Consider the following 22,939-nt stretch of genomic DNA (forward strand, 5'->3'; position numbering starts at 1 on the left):
AAAACTTTGCAGATTATGAAAAATATAGAAAATCTAAAAGCAGTCATGGCCAAGTGGAACCTAAGGAGACAGGATGACTGTAATGTGCCAGCTGGGATGAGTCTGGGACAGAAGAGGTTAAAACCGAAGCAATCTGAATACAAATATAAACTTTAGTTAATACTACCATATCTCTTTGGGATGTTGATTGTGATCATGTACCAACTCATACGACATCAATAGTCAGAAAAGAGTCTGATGTATGTGGAGACTCAATAATATCTTCCCAATTTTTCTGGTAACTACAAACCCATCACGAATGAAAAGATTATTAGTAATCATGGTTTTTATATTTTCAACACATTATATTATATGACTAGTTCCAGTATTAGTTACTAGTGATGGATATGTACCTATTCTTACTGTTCTTACTATTGTTTAATTTAAATAATAGCATTCATGGTACAGAAAACTGAATGCATGATACACACTTCATAGAAACATCTACTTTACATATTTTAAGATAATAACATATGTATATACCACTGTATTATGTGGTATGTAAATTAAGTGTTTTTTGTGATCTTGAACGAGCATGTCATTGAATGGCTTTTCATAAAGGCGGTTATCCTAGATAATGAATGACACTCAGATTTTCAGGATGTACTTCACATCATGCCTGAACATTGTCAAAAATAAAAATATACACACGGCCAGATGAATCATTGTGACTGGCTCACTTATTGTAAAGAATCCTTGTTTTAATATTTTCATGCATATTTTTGGCAGGAATACAAGAGTATCAAATATTTCCAAATCAAAGAGATATTCAAAGACTGGAATAACGATAGGGAGTTCAAGGGGTTTCAGAAGGAAAAGATGTGACCATGAAGTGGCAGTCACAGGCACGCAGCTTTCTCTGGTCCACTTTGACATGTTTGCATGAGGGGATGTCCATCATAGCATGTGATCTGCAAAAGGGTAAGACTCAGAAGTACCAGAGGAAAAGACAACGCTTTAGGGAGAGCTGACTTGGAAAGGGTGCTTCTGTGCCTAAGTGATGGCTCAGCAACCTGGTTGGGGGTCCCTGGGTCAAAACGTCAAAAGGCCAGCAGTAACCTAGACTCACAAAGGTCTTAGTAACATACATCAACGTAACTTAGAGCCACAAAGATCTTAGAGCCACAGAGTTGATCTTCATCTATGATTAGGAGATGGTCACAGTTTTACAGGATATGATCATCGGGCCAGCAGTAGATAGCTAAAATATTATTTAGGGCTATATTTTTAATAAAAAAATGGATGTGTCAAAATTTGTGTTTGGAATGTTAAGAAAAATCACAGGCCCATCATGGAGTTACTTATGTTAAGGCTGTTGCATCCACACGACTCCTGAAACAGAATGCTACGGGCACCAGTGACAGTTGCAACAAAATTTATTACAATGAGAGGCAAGGCCGACCGATCAGGACCAACACTCTTGATAAGAGTGTGGCCCTGAACAGCCGGGGTACAGAGTTTTTAAAGCCGATCACATCGTTTTATCATTATCTGGGAACAGAACAGAAAAACAGTTGCCAGATGAGTCAGAAACAGTTATCGAATGAGGTGATTATTTTAGACTTTCTGCCACTAAGTTGCAACCAGTGGATCTCTTTGACCTTGTCTCTGACGCTCTTTTTTGAGGTTTTGTTTCCTTCATTGGTAGAGCCTGATTCACAAGAGTATGAAGTATGATTTACAAGAGTAAAAGCGAGGCTGTTATCTTTTGACCTTCAGTGTCAGAACAAAGTTGTTATCTTTCAAGCTAAGCGTTAGCCCTACAGTACAATTTAACCCTTACAAGGCCCCATGTCACTAAACCTAATTTCATTCATGCAGGAATGTAACCTTTAACCAGTCAGCAAAGAATTTCCTAGTCAGTGTTGGAAATTTAACTCATAGACCTCTTCCATTCCCCTCAGGGAGGCAATCTTGCCTAAATAAGGTACTCCATGCCACTAAATTTGTTTTAAGTTTATTTATTTTGAGAGAGAGAGAGAGAGAAAGAGAGCACAGGCAAGGGAGGGGTGGGACAAGAGGGAAAGAGAGAATCCCACGACCACGAGGTCATGATCTGAGACAGGATCAAGACTCAGACACTTAACCAAGCCATCCAGGCACCCCGAGAATGTGGAGTTTCAAAGGTTAGCAGGCTTGGCTGGGATACAGGCATTAGGGCACTGGCCTACTCCTGAAGAGAAGGCAGCAAACAACTTGCAGGCAGATGGCATGGAAACAGAGGTCTGTACATCGCCTGGGCACACAGTGGGGAGATTATACACTCATCGTGGAGAGCACCCCTGAGAGGTAGTGTTCACAATGAGGGGACAAAGGAGCTAGGACAGAGGAGCTGGGTGGCGCCATTGTCCTCCTCTTCCCCCAGCATGAACATACAGCCAAATGCTGGAAACCAGGCAATTCCCACACTGGCTGCCCACGCTGCTTACACCAACCTCACCTTCCTATGCTCTGGCGAGACTGCCCTTCTAGGTCATTCAAGGTTGCCTCAGACCCAATGGAGCTGGCCCCTTCCCCAGAAGACCAAATGAAGCCCATGACCACACCACCTCTCTTGTCCAGACAGTTGTGCAGGGCTTCACTTCTAGTGGCAGTCGTTTCAAGTCTCATTTAACAAGCAGATGAGAGCAGAACTAGATAAGACTCACCACATTCTGGCCAAGGACCATACATTGCCCGTACAACTGGCCTGAAGGATATTGCAGCCAGAACACAAGACAGTGCATGCAACACACACCACAGACACTCGCTGATGGGACAGTCCCTGGACACTAGATCACCTCCTCTTCATAAAGCCATTCATCTCACAGGCAGGTAACATCATGAGCTTTCATAACACAGAGAAGGCAAATACTCAGCCAAAATTCCAAGACAAGAGGAATGCATCCCAAATGAAAAAAAAAGATAAGATCATGGCCACAGAAATGGAAGGAACACTTCCAAACGCATTCTATGAGTCCAGTATGGCCTTGAATCCAAACTGGACAAAGAACCCACTAAGAAGGAAAACTACAGACCAATTTCCCTTATGAACCTGGATCCAAAAATTGTCAACAAAAAGTAGCAAATTGGATCCAACAATACATAAAAAGAATGAATCCCCACAATAAGGTGGGATTTATTACTGGGAGGCACAACTGATTCAATGTCTGCAAATCAACTAATGGGATACAACACATTGATAAAAGAAAGGATAAGAACCACATGATCCTCTCAATAGATGCTTAAAAAGCATTTGACAAAATAGAGCATCCTTTCTTGATGAAAAAAAAAAACCCTCATGAAAGGAGGGATAGAAGGATCGTGCCTCAACATGAGAATGTCCAGATACAAAAGTCCCACAGCTAATATCATTTTCAATGGGGAAAAACTGAGAGCTTTCCCCCTAAAGTTAGGAACATGACAGGCATGACCACTCTCACCACTGTTATTCAACATACTGTTGGAAGTCCCAGCCTCAGCAATCAGACAACAAAAAGCAATACAAGGTGTCCAAATTGGCAAGGAGGAGTCAAATTTCTCTCCTTGCAGACATGATACTCTCCGTGGAAAATCCAAAAGACTCCACCAAAAAACTGCTAGAACTCGTAAAGGAATTCAGGAAAGCCTCAGGATATAAATCGCTATACAGAACTTGATTGCATTTCTATACTCCAATAATTAACCAGTAGAAAGAGAAATCAAGGAATTGATCTCATTTACAATTGCACTGAAAACCATAAAATACCTAGGGATAAACCTAACCAAAAAGGTAAAAGACTAGTACACTGAAAACAATAGAGGGGTGCCTGGGTGGCTCAGTCGGTTAAGCGCCAACTTTGGCTCAGGTGATGACTCCCCAGTTTGTGGGTTCGAGCCCCATGTCAGGCTCTGTGCTGACAGCTAGGAGCCTGGAGCCTGTTTCAGATTCTGTGTCTCCCTCTCTCTCTGCCCCTCCCCTGCTTATGCGCTCTCTCTCTCTATCTCTCGTTCTCTCTCTCTCTCTCTCTCTCTCTCTCAAAAACAAACATTAAAAAAATTAAAAGAAAAAACAACAAAATGTCTATGAAAGAAATTGAAGAAGACACAAAAAAATAGAAAAACATTCCATGCTCATGGATTGGAAGAACAACTATTGATAAAATGTCAATACTACCCAAAGCAAGAGACACATTCAATGCAAACTCTATGAAATAACACCAGCATTCTTCACAGAGCTAGAACAAACAATCCTAAAATTTGTATGGAACCAGAAAAGACCCCAAATAGCCAAAGTAATGTTGAAAAAGAAAAACAAAGCTGGAGACATCACAATTCTGGACTTTATTGTGTATTACAAAGCTGTAATCATCAAGACAGTATGGTATGGGCACAAAAACAGACACATAGATCAGTGGAACAGAATAGGGAATGCACAAGTGGACCCTCAAACATATGGCTGACTACTCTTTGACAAAGCAGAAAAGAATATCCAATAGAAAAAAAAATAATCTCTTCAGCAAATGATACTAGGAAAACTGGACAGTGAGAAGAATGAACCTGGACCATGTTCTGAAACCATACATACACACACACACACACACACACACAACCTCAAAATGGATGAAAGATCTAAATGTAAGACAGGAAACCATCAAAATCCTAGAAGAGAAAACAGGAAACCTACCTGTTTGATCCTGGCCGCAGCAACTTCTTGCTTGTTGTGTATCCAGAAGCATGGAAAACAAAAACAAAAATGAACTATTGGGACGTCAAGATAAAAAGCTTCTGCACAGCAGAGGACACAATCAGCAAATCTAAAAGGCAGCTGAATGGAATGGGAGAAGATATTTGCAAGTGACATATCAGATAAATGGTTAGTATCCAAAATCTATAAAGAATTTATCAAACTCAACACCCAAAAAAACAAATAATCCAGTGAAGAAATGGGCAAAGAGGTGAAAAGACACTTTAACAAAGATGACATCCAGATTGGTCACACATGGAAAGTTGCTCAACCTCACTCGTCATCACTGAAATACAAATCAAAACCACAATGAGATACACCCTCACACCTATCAGAATGGCTAAAATTAACATCTCAGGAAACGACAGGTATTGGCAAGGATGCAGAGAAAGGGAACCCTTTTGCAATGCTGGTGGGAATGCAAACTGGTGTAGCCACTCTGGAAAATAGTATGGAGATTTATCACAAAAACTAAAAATAGAACTACACAATGACCCAGCAATTGCACTACAAGGTATTTATCCAAAGGATACACAAATGCTGATTCAAAGTGCCACATGCACTCCAATGTTTACAGCAGCATTATCAAAAACAGCTAAATTATGCAAAGAGCCCAAATGACCATTGATTGATGAATGGATAAAGAAGATGTGGTATAATCATACAGTGAAGTATTACTCAGCAATCAAAAAGAATGAAATCTTGCTATTTGCAATAACATGGATAGAACCAGACTCTATTATGCTAAGCAAAATATGTCAGAGAAAGACACACATCCTATGATTTCTCTCATCTGTGGAATTTAAGAAATAAAACCCATGAACATAGTGAAAGGAAAGCAAAAATAAGATACAAACATGGAGTCAAATGATAAAAGACTCTTAAATACAGAGAACAAACTCAGGGTTCCTGGAGGATTACTGAATAGGGGTATGGGCTAAATGGGTATTGGGCATTAGGGGGGCACTTGGGATGAGTACTGGGTATACTTTGTACTTGTTGGATCACTAAATTCTACTCCTGAAATTGTATTCCACTATAAGGTAACTAACTTGGGTTTAAATTTAAAAAAGAAGAAATATTAAAAATAAGTAAAGAAATGCACTACCAGTCAAAAAAAAAAGAGTATTTAAATCGTACCCATTTAGTGGAAATGAAAGACCAAAAGTTATATAGACAACAAATGATCAGAGAAAACATCAAGAAACAATGGCAAAACGACTAGTAAAATGACACTAAATATATACCTATCAATAATTACTCTTAATGTAAATGGACTGAATGCTCCAATCAAAAGACATTGGGTAGGGTGTCAGAATGGACAAAAGAAAAAAAAAGAAACAAACAAACAAAAAAGCAAGACTTATCTAGATGCTGCCTACAAAGCCTTATTTGAACCTAAAGTCACCTGAAGATTTAAAGTGAGGGAATGAGAGAGGAGCCAAGATTGCAGAACAACATGGAAGCTTTTTGTGTGTCTTGCATCCATGAAATGCAGCCAGACCAACACTAAACCATCTGACACACCTAGAAAACTGACTGGAGGATTAACACAACAATCTGCACAACATGTACCATAGAGTTCAGCAGGTAGATGGTGCAGAGAGCTGAAATTGGGGAGCGAGATGCTGTGAAAGTTAGGGAACACCTTTTGCAAGTGGAGAGAGGATAGAGACTGGGGAGAGGGGGAGCATATTGGAAAAGCACCCCTCCCCAAAAGCAGCTGGAGAGAAAGTAGAAAATTGGAAACAGCCACAGGGACTAAACTAAAAAGGGAGAAAGGAAAAAGGAGAGGGTTTTAAATTACATTAAGACTGTAAACAAGGAGAGCACAAAGGCTGCAACTCCACAGCTTGACACCTGGTGTTGCTCTGGTGCGAAGGGCGAATCCCCAGGAACAAAGCGAGGTCCAGGAGTTTCTCTGGCCACACGGGGAAAAGCAGTTCCACTGCTGGAAGGACATTTGGTGGAGACTGTTGAAGCCACCTGGTCCCAGAAGGCCCCAGAAGGTGGCCACATTAGCTGGTGCTGGGGCAAGGTCGTTAAAGGTGAAGCCTGGTGCCAGATGTGTGTTGTGATTTTCCACGGTCCCTGAAACACTGAGACTACCCTGTCTCATGATCCTTTTTTGGGGTGGGCTGGTGCCTGGCCACAGTCTCAGGGCACCAGCAATAGCAGAGTCCAGTGGGCGTTCCTGGGTGCAGCCGATATTCAGCCATTGCTCATTCAGCCATTGCTCGGTAAGACCCTCCTGCAGAGGCGCGGAATGGGTCAAAGCCACAGTCCTTTGGAAGTAAGGGGCCAGGGAAAACAGCCGCATCTGAGACAAAACTTGGGAGAGAGGTACAGCCTGGAGCCTGATCACGGAGAGTGAAAAAGCAAGGAGTGGATGAAAGCTGAAGATAGAGGACCAGTGCACAATTGCTGATCTGGGAGAACAGACTGGGTACCTGGGTGGTGGGTCTTCACTGCTCCCACACATGCGCATACGCACCTACAAGCACGCAACCATCCACCCCAGTAAGCTACCAGCACCATCTAGAGGAGAGCGGAGGTGTTACACTGAACCCCACCCAGTGGGCCAACTTCGCTCTTCAAGAACACAAGCCTCATCGCTGGCTTAATTTATGGACTATAGAGAGCTACATAGGCTGACCTCTAGGGGAAAATGAGGCCATTTCAGTCCTACTACAATCTGTTAACAGGTTCATCTATTCAATTTTTTTCATTTTTTTTCCTTGTTCCTTTTCCTCTTTTACAATTCTTTTCTTTTTCTTGAATACAGAAAGAGAAAAAATTCATTTGTATTTTCAATTTTGATTAAAAATATCTGTCTTTAATTTTTATTCCAAATGTTTTACTTTTGTGTAAATTTTTTCAACTTCTACTTTACTTCCAACATTTTATTTTAGTTTACTTCAGTGTAATCACATTTTCAAATTTTCAAACAATTTCCTTTTTTTTCTTTTTTTCCTCTTTTTTGTTTCTTTTCCTTTTCTTGAATGCAGAAAGAGAAAAACTTCATTTTTCCTTTCAATTTATTTTTAAAATATTTTTATTTAATTTTTGTTGCTATATTTTTTACTTTTATGTAAATTTTTTCAAATTCTATCTTACTCCCATCATTTTATTTTAGTCTACTACAGTATATTCACTTTTTCAAATTTTCCAATGATTTCTTTTTTTCTTTTCTTTTTTTTCCTTTTTTTTTACTCTTTCTCCTTTTCGTTTTTTTCTTAAATACAGAAAACAAAAAAAAATCAGATTTATTTTTAATGTTTATTAAAAATACTTTTCTTTAATTTTTATACTGTATTCATTACTTTTGTGTATATTTTTTCAAACTCTATTTTACCCCCATCATCACATTTTAGTCTACTTCAGTGTATTCATTTTTTCAAATTCTTAAACGATTTCCTTTTTTTTTCTTTTCTCTCTGCCCTTTTTTTCCCTCTAACCTGTCAAAACACATTCAACACACAGACCAAAACACACCTAGGATGTAGCATCATCTATTCGATTTGTGTGTGTGTGTGTGTGTGTGTGTGTGTGTGTGTTTAATTTTTATTTTTAATATTTTTTAATGTTATTTTTTTAACTTCAATTTTTTCACTTCATTAATTCCTTTTCTCCCTTCAAAATGACAAAACAAAGGAATTCACCCCAAAAGAAAGAGCATGAAGAAACGACAGCCAGGGATTTAACCAACACAGATACAAGCAAGAGGTCTGAACCAGAATTTAGAATCATGATAATAAGAATACTAGCTGGAGTTGAAAATAGATTAGAATCCCTTTCTGCAGAGATAAAAGAAGTAAAAAATAGCCAGAAGGAAGTTTAAAATGCTGTAACTGAGCGGCAATCACAGATGGATGCAGCGGCGGCAAGGATGGATGAGGCAGAACAGAGAATCAGTGATATAGAGGACAAACTTACAGAGAAAAACGAAGCAGAAAAAAAGAGGGACATTAAGGCAAAAGAGCACGATTTAAGAATTAAAGAAATCAGTGACTCATTAAAAAGGAACAACATCAGAATCATAGGGGTCCCAGAGAAGGAAGAGAGAGAAATAGGGGTAGAAGGCTTATGTGAGCAAATCATAGCAGAAAACTTTCCTTACCTGGGGAAAGACACAGACATCAAAATCCAGGAAGCACAGAGGACCCCCATTAGATTCAACAAAAACTGACCATCAACAAGGCATATCATAGTCAAATTCACAAAATACTCAGGCAAGGAGAGAATTATGAAAGCAGCAAAGGAAAAAAAAGTCCCTAACATACAAGGGAAGACAGATCAGGTTTGCAGCAGACCTATCCACAGAAACTTGGCAGGCCACAAAGGAGTGGCAGGATATATTCAGTGTGCTGACTCAGAAAAATATGCAGCCAAGAATTGTTTATCCAGCAAGGCTGTCATACAAAACAGAAGGAGAGATAAAAAGTTTCCCAGACAAACAAAAATTAAAGGAGTTTGTGACCACTAAACCAGCCCTACAAGAAATTTTAAGGGGACTTTCTGAGGGGATAAAAGATGAAGATAGATATAAATAGATATATATGTAGATGATATAGATATAGATATAGATATAGATATAGATATAGATATAGATATAGATATAGATATAGTTATAGATATAGATATAGACATAGATATAGATAGATAGATAGATAGATAGATAGATAGATAGATACCAAAAGCAACAAAAGATTAGAAAGGACCAAAGAACACCACCAGAAACTCCAACTCTACAAGCACCATAATGGCAATAAATTCATATCTTTCGGTACTCTAAATGTCAATGGACTCAATGCTCCAATCAAAAGACATAGGATAACATAATGGATAAGAAAACAAGATCCATCGATATGCTGTTTACAAGAGACCCAATTTAGACCTAAAGACACCTTCAGATTGAAAGTAAGGGGATGGAGAACCATCTATCATGCTAATGGTCAACAAAAGAAAGCCAGAGTAGCTATGCTTGTATCAGACAATTTAGACTTTAAAATAAAGACTGTATCAAGAGATGCAGAAGGGAATTATTTCATAATCAAGGGGTCTATAGACCAAGAAGACTTAACAATTGTAAGCATTTATGTGCCAAATGTGAGAGCACCCAAATATATAAATCAATTAATCACAAACATAAAGAAACTCATCGATAGTAATACCATCATAGTAGACTTCAACACCCCACTCACTGCAATGGACAGGTCATCTAATCAAAAAATCAACAAGGAAACAATGGCTTTGAATGACACACTGGACCAGATGGACTTAGCAGATATATTCAGAACATTTCATCCTAAAGCAGCAGAATACATATTCTTCTCCAGTGCACATGCAACGTTCTCCAGAATATACCAGAATATACTGGGACACAAATCAGCCCTAAGTAAGTACAAAAACATGGAGATCATACCGTGCATATTTTCAGACCACAACACTATGAAACTCAAAATCAACCACAAGAAATTTGGAAAGGTAACAAATACTTGGAGACTGACGAACATCCTACTAAAGAATGAATTGGCTAACCAAGCAGTTAAAGAGGAAATTAAAAAGTATATGGAAGTCAATGAAAATGATAACATCAAAACCCAAAACCTCTGGTTCACAGCAAAGGCGGTCCTAAGAGGAAAGTATTTAGCAATCCAGGCCATCCTAAAGAAGGAAGAAAGATCACAGATACACAACCTAACCTTACACCTTAAGGAGCTGGAAAAAGAGTAGCAAATAAAACCCAAATCCAGCAGAAGACAGGAAACAATAAAGATTAGAGCAGAAATTAATGCTGTCAAAACCAAACCAAACCAAACAAAACAAAACAGTAGAACAGATCAATGAAACCAGAAGCTGATTCTTTGAAAGAATTAACAAAATTGATAAACCACTAGCCAGTTTGATCAAGAAGAAAAAGGAAAGGACCCGAATAAATAAACTCAGGAATGAAAGAGGAGAGATCACAACCAAAACAACAGAAATAAAAACAACAATAAAAGAATATTGTGAGCAATTATATGCCAATAAAATGGGTAATGTGGAAGAAATGGACAAATTCCTAGAAACATATACACTACCAAAACTGAAACAGAAAGAAATAGAAAATTTGAACGGACACAAAACCAGTCAGGAAATCAAATTAGTAATCAAAAATCTGCCAAGAAACAAGAGTCCAGGGCCTGATGGCTTTCCAGGGAAATTCTACCAAACATTTAAGGGAGAGTTAACACCTATTCTTTTGAAACTGTTCCAAAAAATACAAATGGAAGGAAAACTTCCAAACTCTTTCTATGGAGCCAGCATTACCTTGATTCCAAAACCAGACAGAGACCCCACTAAAAAGGAGAATTATAGACCAATTTCCCTGATGAACATGGATGCAAAAATCCTCAACAAGATATTAGCCAACTGGATCCAACAATACATTAAAAAAATTATTCACCACGACCAAGTGGGATTTATACCTGGGATGCAGGGCTGGTTCAATATCCGCAAAACAATTAACGTAATTCATCACATCAATAAAAGAAAGGACAAGGACCATATGATCCTCTCAATAGATGCAGAGAAAGCATTTGACAAAATACAGCATCCTTTCTTGATAAAAAGCCCCAAGAAAGTAGGGATAGAAGGATCATACCTCAAGATCATAAAAGCCACATATGAACAACCCAACGCTAATATCATCCTCAATGGGGAGAAACTGAGACCTTTCCTCTAAGGTCAGGAACAAGACAGGGATGTCCACTCTCACCACTGTTATTCAACATAGTATTGGAAGTCTTAGCCTTTTCAATCAGACAACACAAAGAAATAAAAGGCAACCAAATCAGCCAAGAGGAGATTAAACTTTCACTCTTCACAGATGACATGATACTCTATATGGAAAACCTTCATGAATTCAGCAAAGTTGTAGGATATAAAATCAATGCACAAAAATCGGTTGCTTCCTATACACCAACAATGAAGCAACAGAAAGAGAAATCAAGAAATCGATCCCATTTACAGATGCACAAAAAAACATAAAATACCTAGGAATAAATCTAACCAAAGAGGTGGAAATCTACACACTGAAAACTATAGAAAGCTTATGAAAGAAATTGAAGACACAAAAAAATGGAAAAAGATTCCATGATCCTGAATAGGAAGAACAAATATTGTTAAAATGTTGATACTACCCAAAGCAATCTACATGTTCAATGCAATCCCTATCAAAGTCACACCAGCATTCTTCACAGAGCTAGAACAAATAATCCTAAAATTTGTATGGAACCATAAAAGACCCTGAATAGCCAAAGCAATCTTGAAAAAGAAAACCAAAGCAGGAGGCACCACAATCCCAGACTTCAAGCTATACTACAAAGCTGTAATCATCAAGACAGTATGGTACTGGCACAAGAACAGACTCTCAGATCAATGGAACAGAATAGAGAACCCAGAAATGGACCCACAAACGTATGGCCAACTAATCTTTGACAAAGCAGGAAAGAATTACCAATGGAACAAAGACAGTCTTTTCAGCAAGTGGTGCTGGGAAAACTGGACAGCGACATGCAGAAGAATGAACCTGGACCACTTTCTTACACCATACACAAAAAGAAACTCAAAATGGATGAAAGACCTCAATGTAAGACAGGAAGCCATCAAAATCCTCAAGGAGAATGCAGGCAAAAACCTCTTTGATCTTGCCCACACCAACTTCTTACTCAACAAGTCTCTGGAGGCAAGGGAAACAAAAGCAAAAATGAACTATTGGGACCTCATCAAATAAAAAGCTGCGCAGCGAAGGAAACAATCAGCAAAACTAAAAGGCAACTGACAGAATGGGAGAAGATATTTGCAAATGACATATCAGATAAAGGGTTAGTATCCAAAATCTATAAGAAACTTATTAAACTCAACACCCAAAAAACAAATAATCCAGAGAAGAAATGGGCGAAGGACATGAATAGATACTTCTCCAAGGAAGACATCCAGATGGCCAACTGACACATTAAAAAATGCTCAACATCACTCATTATCAGGGAAATACAAATCAAAACCACAATGAGATGCCCCCTCACCCCTGTCAGAATGGCTAACATTAACAACTCAGGCAACAACAGATGGTGGCAAGGATGCAGAGAAAGACGATCTCTTTTGCATTGTTGGTGGCAATGCAAGGTGATGCAGCCACTCTGGAAAACAGTATGGAGGTTCCTCAAAAAACTAAAAATAGAACTACCCTACGACCCAGCAGTTGCACTACTAGGCATTTATCCACAGAATACAGGTGTGCTGTTTAGAAGGCACCCCCATGTTTATAGCAACACTATCAACAATAGCCAAAGTATGGAAAGAGCCCAAATGTCCATCAATGGATGAATGGATAAAGAAGATGTGGTGAGTGTACACACACACACACACACACACACACACACACACACACACAATGGAGTATTACTCGGCAATCAAAAAGAATGAAATCTTGCCATTTGCAACTACATGGATGGAACTGGATGGTATTATGCTAAGTGAAATTAGTCAGAGAAAGACAAAAATCATATGATTGCACTCATATGAGGACTTTAAGAGACAAAACAGATGAACATAAGGGAAGGGAAACAAAAATAATTTAAAAACAGGGAGGGGGACAAAACAGAAGAGACTCATAAATATGCAGAACAAATTGAGGGTTGCTGGAGGGGTTGTGGGAGGGGGCATGGACTAAATGGGTAAGGATCATTAAGGAAACTACTCCTGAAATCATTGTTTCACTATATGCTAACTAATTTGGATGTAAATTTTAAAAAAATAAAAAAATTAAATTAAAAAAAATAAAGTGAGGGAATAAAGAAACATTTCTCATGCCAATAAGAAAGCCAGTAGCAATACTTATATCAGGCAAAATAAACTTTAAAACCAAGACTGTATTTCTGTTCCCTTTGGGTAAATACCGAATAGTGAAATTGCATGCACCCAATATTTATACCAGCATTATCAACAATAGCCAAACTATGGAGAAAGCCCAAATATCCATCAATTGATGAGGGTATAAAGAAAGCGTGAGGTGTGTGTGTGTGTGTGTGTGTGTGTGTGTGAGACTGTGTGTATGTGTATATATATGTAGACACATACACACACATATATGTATATACATATATACATACATGAATATATACATACAATGGAATATTCCTCAGCCATCAGAAAGAATGAAATCTTTCCAATTGCAATGATGTGGATGGAGCTAGAATGTATTATGCTAAGTGAAATATGTCAACCAAAACAAGACAAATACATGATTTCACTCATGGGTAGTTTAAGAAACAAAACAGATGAAAACATGGGAAGGGGGCAGGAAAAGAGAAGAGTAGTAACAAACCATATGAGTCTCTTAATGATAGAGAAAATTTGATGGTTGATGGAGGGAGATGGGTGGAGAATGGGTACTAAGGAGGGCACTTGTTGTGATGAGCACTGGGTGTTGTATGTAACTGATGAATCACTGAATTCTACTCCCGAAACCAATAATGCACTATATGTCAACTACAGCTTAAATTAAAAAAAAATAATAAATAAAGCTGTAACAAGAGATGAAGACAGACACTATCTCATAATAAAGGGGACAACCAAACAAGAAGATCCAAGGATTGTAAACTTTTATGCACCAACATGCCATCACCAGATATATAAAACAATTAACAACAAACATAAAGGAACTCATTTATAATAATGTAAGGATAGTAGAGGACTTTAACCCATCACTCACATCAACATACAGAAACTCTGAATAGAAAATCAACAAGAAAACAATGGCTTTGAATGACACACTGGACCAGATGGGTTTAACAGATATATTCAGAACACTCCATACTAAAATGGCAGAGTACACATTCTTTTCAAGTGCACATGGGACATTCTCCAGAATCGATCACATTTTAGGTCACAAATCAGGCCTCAACATGTACCAAAAGACAGAGATCAGACCAAACATCTTTTCTGACAAAAAAGCTAGGACCCTTGAAGTCAACAAGAAAGAAAGAAAGAAAGAAAGAAAGAAAGAAAGAAAGAAAGAAAGAAAGAAAGAAAGGAAGAAAGAAAGACAGGCCACAAATAAAGGGAGGTTAAACAACACACTACTAAATGAATGGGTCAACCAGGAAATCAATGAGAAACTACACTGAAACAAATGAAAATGAAAATGCACTGGTTAAAACCTTTGGAATGCAGCAAAAGCAGTCTAAGATGGAAGTATATAGCAATATAAGCCTACCTTAAAGAGCAAGAAAAATCTCAAACAATCCAAACTTACAACAAAAGGAATGAGAAAAAGAACAATCCAAGCCTAAAGACGGCAGAAGGAAGGAAACAATAAAGATTAAGGCAGAAAATAAGTGATATAGAAACTAAAAAAACACTATACTGCATCAATGAAACCAGGGGCTGGTTCTTTGAAAACAGTAATCAACTTGAAAACCTCCTAGGCAGACTTTTCACAAAAAAAAGAGAAAGGACTCAAATAAATAAAATCACAAATAAGAGAGGAGAAATAACAGTCCACACCACAGAAATACAGTTAGAAGATAATATTAGAAAAAACTATATGCAGCAAATTGGACACTTGGAGAAAAATGGATAAATTCCTTGAAACACATAAACTACCAAAAATGAAAAAAGAAGATACATAAAATCTGAAACCAGAAAGAAATTGAATCAGTAATAAAAAAAAAAATATCTCCCCCAACACAAGAAGAGTTCAAGGCCAGCTGGCTTCACTGATGAATTCTACTAAACATTTAAAGAAGAGGTAATATCTATACTTCTCGAATTATTACAAAAAATAAAAAAGTAGGAAAACTTACAAACTCAGGCTATCAGGCTATCATTACCCTGATACCAAAACCAGATAGAATCCACTAAAACCGAAAACTGCAGGGGCACCTGGGAGGCTTGGTCGGTTGACTGTCCGACTCTTAACTTCAGATTAGGCATTATCTTGTGGTTTCTGGGTTCGAGTCCCACATTGGACCCTGTGCTGACAGTATGGAGCATGCTCAGGCTTCTCTCTCTCCCATCCCTCTGCCCTCCTTCACCTTTATGTACTCTGTCTCTCTAAGTAAATGAATAAACATTTAAAAATATATTTAAAAAAATTTTTAAATCTGCAGACCAATAGCCTGATGAGTATGTATGCAGAAATTCTCATTAAAATACATTCAAAATAAAGTCAACAATACATTAATAGAATCATTTACCATAATCAAATGGGATATATTCCTGTGCTGCAAGGGTGGTTCCACATTCACAGATCAATCAACATGATGCACCACAGTAATAGAAGAAAGGATAAAAACAATACGATGCTTTCCGCAGATGCAATATGATGCATTTGACAAATGTCACATCCATTCATGATAAAAAAAACCCTCAGCAAAGTACATTGCGACTCAACATACCTGCACATAATAAAGGCCATCTATGAAAAACCCATAGCTAATCTCATCTTCAATGGGGAAAAACTGGAAGCTTTTCCTCTAAGGTCAGGAACAAGGCAGGGATGACCCCTCTCACCACTATTACTCCACACAGTACTGGAAGTCCTAGACACAGCAATCAGACAACAAAAAGAAATAAAGGCATCCAAATTGGCAAGGAAGAAGTAGAACTCTCTCTATTTGTAACTGACATGATGCTCTCTATAAAACACATGAAAGACTTCCATAAAAACTGCTAGAAGTGATATATGAATTCGACAAGTCACAATATACAGAAATCAATGTACATAAGTCTATTGCATCTCTATATACAAATCATGAATTAACAGAAAGTAAGGAATCAATCCCATTGACAGGGGCACCAAATACCCCAATACCAGGAATAAACCTAACCAAAGAGGTGAAAGACCTATACTCTAAAGGCTATGAAACACTGATGAAAGGACATGAAGCACTGATGAAGAGGACACAAAGAAATGAGAATGCATTCATGTTCATGGATGGGAAGAACAACTACTGTTAAAATGCCTACACTCCTCAAAACGATCTATACATGTATTGAAATTCCTATCACATCAACAAAACATTTGTCACATAACTAGAACAAATAATCCCCAAATTTGTGTGGAATTACAAAAGACCCCAAACAGCCAAAACAAACTTGAAGAGAAAAGAAGAGCTGGACACATCACAATTCCAGACCTTAGGTTATGTTACAAAGCTGTAGTGATCAGAACAGTATGGTACTGGCAAAAATAATAATAAGTAAAAAAGAAAAAGAAAAAACATACAGACGCATAGATCAATAGAATGGACAAAGCAGTGCATTGCTGGCAGCATGCATGGTACTAGCTGTGTCTGCAAATGTAGGGAAGGAAGTGGCTAGTCTTAAAGGATCAGAGGGATAATTCCAGACTACTAAAGAAAGTCTGTTCCACACACACAGGCTTCTATTTCCAGGGCTACTCTCTACCCAGCCCTTCACCACCTCAACAGCTCTGTCTGGCATAATAAGAGCTGAAATGATGAGGAAGAATTATGTTTTCCTATCATTCATTTACATCTTCAATGCATTTCAAGTTCATACTTGTCAGTGGTGTACCATACGGTGCTAACCTTTATTCTTATACATGTGAATATCCAATTTTCCCAGCACCAGTTATTCAAGAGACTAGTTTTCTCCACTGTGTATTCTTGACACCCTTGTCAAATACTAGTTGACTGTGCATGCATGGGTTTAGTTTGGGCTCTCTATTTCTGTTCCATTGTCTTGTGTGTGTGCTTATGCCAGTGACATAACTGATTTCGTTAGTGTTACAATGCAGCTTGAAATCAAGAAGTGTGATGCCTCCTGTTTTGTTCTTTCTTGCTTTGGCTACTTGGGGTATTTTTCTGGTTACAAATACACTTTAGGATATGTGTTTCTAATTGCATAAAAATTGCATTGGAGTCTTGACAGAGATTGCACTGAATCTCTAGATGACTTTGGGTAGTATGGACATTGTATCTATATTAATTCCTCCAAAATATGGACATGGGATGGCTTTTCACTAACTTGTGTGTTCTTCCGTTTTTTTCATCCAAATTGAATTTCTTCCATTTCTCCACACAGGTTTTATGGTTTTCTGTAGAGGGATCTTTCACTTCCTTGGCTAAATTCATTCCTATATATTTTATTGTTTTTGATGTTATTGTAAGTAGGATTGTTTTCTTCTTTTTAGATACTTTTATTAGTGTGGAGGAATGCTACAGAATTCAGTATGGTGACTTTCCATTTTGCAACCTTACTGCATTTCTTGATTAGATATTAACAGACTCTTTTATATTAAACTTTTTACTTCATTCCTTTATTTTAAAAAATCATTTTATTTGGGAATAGCTGACACACTATGTTACATTAGTTTCAGATGAACAACATAGTGACTGGACAAGTGTATACATTCTGCTACACTAACACAGGTGTAGCTATCATCAGTCACCATGCATCGCTATTCCAGTACCATTCACTATGCTCCCTACGCTATATCTTCTATCTGTGATTTATTCATTCCATAACCAGAAGCCCACATCACCCAATCCCCTTCACATATCTAGGGCATCCTTGTCTTGTGCCTGCTATTAGAGGAAAATCTTTCACAATTTAAATATTGAGTATGATGTTAGGTGTGGGCTTCACATTCATGGCCTTTCTTATGTTGAGATATGTTCATTCTACACTGAATTTTTAAGGAGTTTTTTAGCACAGATGGATACCAAATTTTCTCAGAACTTTTTTCTGCATCTATTGACAAGGTGATATCAGTTTTCTTTTTAATTTTTAAAACTTATTTATTTTTAATTTAAATTTTTACACAATTTATATATTTATTTAGTATTTATTTTTTCAAGTTTTTATTTAAATTCCAGTTGGTTAATATACAGTGTAATATTACTTTCGGGTATAGAATTTAGTCATCATTCACTTACATACAACACCAAGTGTTCCTCACTACTAGTGCCCTCCTTAGCCCATCACCCATTTAACCCATCCCCCACCACCTCCCTTCTAGTAACCCTCAGTTTTCTATTTACAGTTAAGAGTCTGGTTTCTGGTTGATTTTTCTTTCATTCAACTATGTGAGGGGTCACATTTATTGATTTGCATTTCTGAAACATCCTTTCTTTACAGGGAAAAAAAGCCCTTCGTCACAGTAAACGAGCCTTTTAATGTGCTGCTGAATTTGGTTTTCTTTTATATTATTGGAAAATTTTCATCTATATACATCACGGGGATATTGGCCTATAGTTTTCTGTTCAGGTAGTATCCTTTACTGGCTTCCTAACATAACAGGGTAATTACACTCTCATGAAATGAGTTTTGTGGTGTTCATTCCTCTGCAATCAGTGAGAGGACTGCTGTTAGTTTCTTCTACAAACGTTTGTTCAAATTCACCAGTGAATCCATCTGGTCCTGGGCTTTTCTTCACTGGGAGATTTTCAATTACTGATTCAAATTACTTTCATTGGTTATGTTCTGGTATTGATACAGTCTTCCTTTAATTGGTCTGTGAAAACCTTCTCTTTCTTCCTGATACAGTCTTGGTAGGTAGTGTGTTTCTAAGAACCTATCCATTTCTTCTAGATAGTCTGTTTTCTGGCATTTAATTTGGCCATAGTCGTTTCTTTGTCTCCTTTGTTTCTGTGGCATCAGATGTAATGTCTTCTCTTTTATTTATAATTCTTTTGATTTGGGTCCTCTCTCTGTCTTAGCCTACTCTATGTACAGTCTTGTCAATTTTGGTTAACTTTTCAGAAAACCCACTGTTGGTCTTCTTCATATTTTCTATTGATTTCATGGTCTCAGTTTCATTGGTTTCCACTCTCATGTGTATTACTTTCTCCCTTCTGAGAACATTGGACTCAGATTGTTGTTTATTCTACTTCTTTGAAGTTAAAGTTAGGTTGTTCATTTGCATCCCAAATCTATCATCCATACATGCAAGTCCAGTGACTCATCAGAGAACCTTCAATAAATCTTTCCTGTCCAGTCTCTCATTCTCAGAACTCTGAGAAACAGAACCAGAAAATTTATTTGAAGACACAAAAGATGAAAACTTCCCTAATGTGGGGAAGGAAACAGATCCAGAAGCAGGAGGCACAAAGAACCTCCAATATATTCAACAGAAGCAGAACCATACCAAGTCATATAGTAATTAAAACGCAAAATGTCGTGATAAAGAAAAATTTTAACAGAAGGAAAACAAAAGATGACAATTACCTACAAGGGAAACCCCAGAAGGTTATCACTGGATGTTTTTCAGAAGAAACTTTGAAACTGTAAGTGACCAGCATGGTATGATAAAGGTGCTAAATGGAGAACATCTGCAGCCATAGAGTCTATCCAGCACACTGTCATTCAGATGGAAGTAGAGATCAAGAGGTTCCCAAATAAAAACTAAGCGAGTTCACAACCAACAAACCACCCCTGCAAGAAATGTTAAAGGGGACTCTTTGAGTGGAAAATAAACACCTAAAGTGACAGTATTAAAGTGTGAAAACGCTAAAGCAATAAAAATGAGTATTTCTGTCAAACATCGGTCAAGGTATTCGCAATATAAAAGGTTTTGAAATATGATACTACATATCTACAACACAGGGAGGAAAGGAGTAAAGAAGTGGCTCAAACTTAAACAACTATCAACTTAACATAGACTTCTATATGCAGAAGTGGTTAGGTACAAAGCTAATAATAACTACAAACAAAACACCACTAATACATGTGCAGCGAATAAAGACAAGCAATTTCAAATGTGCTACTAAAGAAACCCAGCAAACCATAAAAAAGAGAAAGAGAAGAAAGGATCAGAAAGATTCAGAAACAACCAAAATCAAGTAATAAAATGACAACAAGTACATGTCTATCAATTACTTTCAATGGAAAGAGAATAAATGTTCCAATCAAAGGCACTGGGTGACAGATAGGGGCACCTGGATGGCTCAATCGCTTGAGATTTTGACTCTTGATTTCAGCTCAGGCTGTGGTCCCAGGATCATGGGATTGAGCCCCATGTTGAGCTCTGCACTGAGCATGGAACTTGCTTAAGATTCATTCCCATTCTCATTCCCCTCCTCTCTCTCTCTCTGTTTCTGTCTCTCTGTCTCTCTGTCCCTCTCTCTCTCTCTTCCCACTCCCCCCCAACCTCCCATGCCTGTGCTCTCTCTCTTAATAATAAAAGGCACTGGGTGATAGAATGAATAAAATATAGGACCCATCTATCTTCTACTTACAAGAGAGTAATTATAGAACTAAAGTATCAAAAGAAAACTTCAGTAGCAATACCTATATCAGACAAAATAGATTTAAAAATAAAAATTTAACAAGAGACAAAGAAGGACACTATAATAATAAAAAGCATAATCCAACAAAAGATAAAACAATTGCAAACATACATGCGCTCAACCTGAGAGCATCCAAATACACAAGTCAAAAACAAAAGTAAAGGAATTGATAGTAATACAATCATAGTAGGACACTTTAACACCCCCAATGGTATCAATGGAGAGATCATTCAATCATAAAATCAACAAGGAAGTGGTGGCTTTGAATGATAGAGTTGACCAGATGGACTTAACTGATATATTTAGGACATTCCATCCTAAAACAGCACAATACACATTCTTTTCACGTACACATGGAACATTCCCCATGTTCCCCCATGATAAAATATTAGGTCATAAAACAAGCCAAAACAAGATCAAACACATCGAAGTCATACCATGTGTCTTTTCAGACCACAATGCTATGAAAGTAGAAGTATACAACAAGAAAAAAAAATCTGGAAATAAACACAAAAACAAGGAAGTTAAATAACATGCTCCTAAACAATCAATGAGTCAACCAAGATATCAAAGAAGAAATCCAAAGGACATGGAAACAAATGAATATGAAAACACAACAATCCCAACTTTTGTAAATCAGGAAAAGTGGTTCTAACAGGGAAGTTTATAGCAATACAGGTCTGCCTCAAGGGAAAAAAAACTGAAGTAAACTCCATAACCTTATAACAATAAAAGCTAGACAAAGGACAACAAACAAAACCCCCAAACATCAGAATGAAGAAAGTAATTAAAAGTAGAGGAGAAATAAATGATATAGAAATTAAAACTACAGAAGAACAAGATAAATGAAATTAGGAGGTGCTTCCAAGAAAAGATCAATAAAATTCATAACCCCTAGCCAAACTAATCAGACAACAGAAATGACACATATAAATAACAATGAAAGAGAAGAACAACCAACACCAAAGAAATACAAACAATAGTAAAAGAATATTATGAAGAACTATATGCCAACAAGCTGGACAAACTGGAATATACGGATCAATTCCTAGAACATGGAACCTACCAAACTGAAGCAAGATGAAATAGAAAATTTTAACAGATTGTTTACTAGTAAGGAGAAAGACTCAGTAATCAAAAATCAGCTAACAGACAACAGTCCAGGACCAGAGGACTTCACAAGCACATTCTATCAAACATCCGGAGAAAAGTTGATGCCTATACTTGTCAAACTATTCCAGAAAACAGAACAGGAAGAAAAATACCCAAATTAATTCTATGAGGCCAGCATTACCCTGACACCAAAACCAGACAAAGACACCATAAAAAAAAAAAACAAACTAAAGGTCCATATAGTTCATGCACACAGATACAGAAGTCCTCAACCAAGATTTAGCAAACAGAAACCAACAACACATTCAAAAAGAAAAAATAGTCCACCAGCATAAAGTGGGATATCTTCCAGAATGCAAGGGTAGTTCCATATTCAAAAATCAATCAACCTCCAATATCACAGTAATAATTGAAAGGATAAAATACATACCATTTCTACAGACACAGAAAACTTATTTGACAAAGTACAACTCCCATTAATGATAAAAGCCCTCTAAAAGAAGGCTTAGAGGGAACATACCTCAGCTTAATATAGTCTATCTATGTAAGCCCACAGCAGACAACGTACTCAGTGGAAAAAACGGAGAGTTTTTCTCCAAGGTCAGTAAAAAGTAAAGATCTCCACTCTTACCACTTCTATTCAACATAGGTACTGGCAGCCCTAGTCACAGCACTTAGCCAACAAAAAGAAATGAAAGGCATTCACATTGGGAAGGAAGAAGTACAATTTCACTACGTGCACATGATGTGATACTCTATATAGAAAATCCAATAGACCCCA

General features: G+C 37.4%; 1 long non-coding RNA gene across 2 annotated transcripts in view; it reads right to left on the reverse strand.

Annotated features, from left to right (window-relative positions):
- Nucleotides 1-4,684: 4,684 nt before the first annotated feature.
- The window catches only part of LOC122231420, a 31,948-nt gene continuing 13,693 nt past the window's right edge, over nt 4,685-22,939 (reverse strand). For both annotated transcript variants that reach the window (XR_006208659.1, XR_006208658.1), the window contains one exon: nt 4,685-4,714. This is a non-coding gene — a long non-coding RNA (uncharacterized LOC122231420). The remainder of the gene's footprint in view (nt 4,715-22,939) is intronic.

Source organism: Panthera tigris, chromosome D1 (assembly GCF_018350195.1).
Source record: "Panthera tigris isolate Pti1 chromosome D1, P.tigris_Pti1_mat1.1, whole genome shotgun sequence".
Taxonomy (NCBI): Eukaryota; Metazoa; Chordata; class Mammalia; order Carnivora; family Felidae; genus Panthera; species Panthera tigris.